Source organism: Rutilus rutilus (genome assembly GCF_951802725.1).
Source record: "Rutilus rutilus genome assembly, chromosome: 18".
Lineage (NCBI taxonomy): Eukaryota > Metazoa > Chordata > Actinopteri > Cypriniformes > Leuciscidae > Rutilus > Rutilus rutilus.
This window is the reverse complement of record NC_140231.1, coordinates 7,105,752-7,109,789: the sequence shown is the minus strand read 5'-3', so window position 1 is coordinate 7,109,789 and position 4,038 is coordinate 7,105,752. Positions and strand designations below refer to the sequence as shown.

At 36.8% G+C, this 4,038-nt stretch overlaps 1 long non-coding RNA gene across 1 annotated transcript; it reads right to left on the bottom strand.

Moving 5' to 3' along the window:
• Positions 1-659: 659 nt before the first annotated feature.
• Positions 660-2,772, bottom strand: LOC311277422. Its single transcript, XR_014625254.1, has 3 exons — positions 2,639-2,772; positions 1,213-1,275; positions 660-754 (listed from the first exon to the last, which is right to left on the bottom strand). It is a non-coding gene; the product is annotated as an uncharacterized lncRNA (long non-coding RNA).
• Between the last annotated feature and the right edge of the window lie 1,266 nt (positions 2,773-4,038).

Below are 4,038 nucleotides of genomic sequence, written 5' to 3'. Positions count from 1 at the left end.
TTAGCTGGCTTAAAAATGCAGATTGATCATTGCAGAGTTATTCCAGATGCCTCCTGGTGCTATTCGTATTGGAATTGTATAATCACAGATTATGAACAGATGTTTTACACAACAAGGATATATTCCCATTGGGTTGTTGGGTTTTCATGTTTTATGGGAACTTTAGACCTAATGATTTTATACTTTACAAACTGTGTTATCCCCTTTGCTAACTCTAATTTAACAGTTATGGGTAGGTCATCTACACACTAAAAACTCCTGGGTTAAAAAGGGACCAACTAATTTATGGGTTATTTCAACCCAGAAAATTGGGTTATTCTTTTTGACCCAAATTCTGGGTTAAATACCTGACCCAAATGTTGGGTTTTTTAAACCTCTGGGTAGAAATAACCCAAAAATTAGTTTATCCTTTTTTAACCCAGGAGTTGGGTCAAAAATAACCTAACTTGGGTTGCTATCCCAGTATGCCTTATTTCAGAAAATAAAACTTTGTTTTACATTATATTACACACTTCAAGCACTTTTACATTTTTATTGCATTAAATTAAAATCTATATGAAAAAAAAACACACACTTGGACATGTTTATTTTCCTATTTATTTTAGGTCACACTGTAATAACAATATTAGAAATAAAAAATAGAAAAATAAACAACAATTCTCTGAAGAGCCTCAAAAAAAAAAAACTTTGGGGACAAGATTTTTGCTAGTGTCCTCATCAAAGAGAAGAAATGCCTCCTCATCTATGTCTTCATCTGAAAGACAGAAACCAAGACAACATGAGTGTTGTTAATAAGTCGAGACAATTGTGAACCACTCACCAGACACTCTTTCATTATCAAGCTAACAAATAATCACTTTTAAGGGAATGCTGTGGCTTTTTTTTTTTTTTACGTGGCCCAAAATGCCAACTAATGTGGTTATTTTGCAGCATTATCCATTTTGTTTGAATGACAGTCTATACTGTCCATCTTTTCTTTCATTAACAAGTGTAATGACATTAATGCAAAGGTGAATATCTGGCCCATTCTTATGCATAACAGCTTAAAGACAAGGCACAAGTATCTTTTAGAGTTATATAGATATGCATACCCCACTGTCGAAGAAGTTGTGACTTTCACAAAATCTTGCACTGACACATTTAAGCCTTATTAAAGAAAAAATGTTTAGGTATAGAGAGATGATATAAGGGCAGTAAGAGTAAAATGCTCACCTCAGCTCAGACAGCTGCCACTCAGTTAGCTTATCAGCGACAAAGCTGTCCATTCAAAATGACCTGGACAAAAACATAGCAATATAGAAGTTAGCAACAATTTGAAGACTTGACCCGCTTCTTTAACTCTCACTATTTCAGCCAGTAGAGCACTGTATAATATGATAAGCACGGCGCAGCTGGTAAACTATTGTGTTGCCTCGTCGCTCTGTACTGTAGCCGCGGCTAAAGGGGGTCGCACACCGGACGAGAAGCGCAGTCTAGGACAACTCGAGGTATCGCACACCGGACGCACACTCTCTCAGTTTATGGCCGCGCAGCGCCATGTCTTTAAAATTCAAACACATTATTCTCTATGAGTGTACACACACCGGCGCCCCGCGGCACCATCCGGCATCTGTCCGCGGCGCCCAGCAACGGCTCAGGACCGTGTTCAAAATCCTGCCGTGCCATTTACATAGTTTTATATTAAATTGACATTATATTTGTCTCAAATCGTCGTTGATGTATATACTGATCTTACCATGTGCTGCAATATACATTTAGTTTTACATTCATTCACAGAAATGAGCTGATTGAATGAAAATTGCTGATGTTATCGGATTTATAGGTGAGATTCTCAATTCATTCAGTACAGTACAATCAGAACAGTACAGACATTAGTGGTCGACCGATATTGTTTTTTTGATGGCCGATGCCGATGCCGATATCTTAGAGAGCAGGGTGGCCGATGGCCGATATAAAGCCGATATTTTTATATATATTTATTTTAATCAATATTTAATAAATTATAAATAAATTAGAAAACAAATCTTTAAAATAAACATGTTTTTAAACTTTAGATGGCAACTTCTTGAATCTGCAATCCTATTACAGTATTTTTCACAAAGTAATTGTTTAGAAATTATGAATAAAAAGAAAGTAAACACTGTAACAGGGCACTCAGTAATCTGGTAATTTCGTGCTGGTAATCATATTTTTTCAAATAAAGACAAGGTAACTTTAATTTTACATACAGCACAGTGAAAACGATATGAATATGACACAGTTGGCAACTGGATATATCACAGATATGAATATGACACAGTTGGCAACTGGTTAAATATCAGCATATTTTAAAATGAAGGATTTAAAGTTTTTCGATCGCGTCTCCTGTGAAGCTGATCTTCTGTTCGCATTCACTCACTTCGCACGGACCGACCGTCACTTGCAGACAGTAATGCACACTTCACAAGATATCACAGCTGGATTCGATTAAATTTGCAAGGTTTGTGAAATTAAATGTTTATTAGATATTCAGAGATTTGTTTAAATGACGTAGATGCGCATTTGCTTAATGTTGATGGCAATTGAGAAAGTATTTTAGCCTGATTGTTTGCCTTTTCTGTTACAAATAATATAAAAGCAAATGTTTTACTTTACTTACTTTGCATACCATTTACTTTCTTTGTTTACCAGTTCTGTCTAACAAAGTATTAGATATGACTGACAGAGATCGTAAATTAATGAAGATGGAGAATGTGAGTGAGCTCTGTGTGATCTGAGGAGCTGCCCTTGCCGTTCTCTTCTGGCGCTGGTGTTCTCAGCGCCGCCTATCAAAATAAAAGTCCAGAGCGCCGTCAAAATAAAAGTCCCGCTTCCAACACATCGGCCAATCAGAAAAACTTATCGGGCGATGCCGATATTTAAAAAATGCCAAATATCGGCCGTGGCGATATATCGGTCGACCACTAACAGACATTATCTTAATTTTATAATGTCCTTAAACATAACAATATTGCTGGCCATAAAAAACTGAGAAAGTGCGCGTCCGGTGTGCGATACCTTGAGCTGTCCTAGATGTTGTCGCGATAGCCGCGGCTACAAGCCAAACACAGAATTACCACGGCTAACGCTAGTCTCAACGTAGCAACTAAGCCATGGTAATTTTTTTAGCAAATGGTGCTAAACTAGCAACGGGGACATGGACACAGAAAAGTTTACATTACAACAAGACTGAAAATACTTTCTTACCTTGAATATAGATGAAGTTGCACCGAAGAAGCACAGCCAAAAACGGATCGAGCGCGAAGAGACGGTTATTTCAAACGACTGTTGTGAGAAAATTCCGGGCGGGCCGAGAGAGAGAGAGAAAGCCAACCCTATAACCCAGAACATGGGTTACTCTTTGAAAAATAACCCAGAAACACAAACAACCCAGGAGTTGGGTCAACATATTAGCCCTATTACCCAGAAAATGGTTACTCTATGAAAAAATAACCCATAATTTTAACCCAACACAAATAACTCAGAAAATGGGTTGAAGAAATAACCCAGGAGTTTTTAGTGTATACGGAGATGTTATCATGGTACAGTTCATCCTATTATTGATATTATTTATTTTTAATAATGTCCCTTTTATCCAAAGAGACAGAACTATTTGCACTGTATTTATCAATGGGAAATAGCTATATCATGCTAAAATAATCTGTCATATACTGTGGCTCACATTAATGGGGTTGCTTGCAAGTCGCAACAGCACGAATTACGTGACCAGCAACATATTTCTGCTTGAAATATTATGCGTAGTTAACAGTGAGTGGTGGTTTCAGACATTATTTTATTAAAGTGCATTTGTCAGTGCTCGTTATTCCATTCCAAACAGGAAATTAAAAGATCAAAAAGTACACGGACCTACTTGGAGTGTTATGTTTGTTTTTAATCCCAGAATCCATTTAATAAAATATTAGTTGGATAATCGGTTATCGGCATGTACGATTAACTAAATATCGGTATCGGTAAAATCCACTATCGGTCGACTTCTAATATACAGCATGTATTTTATCT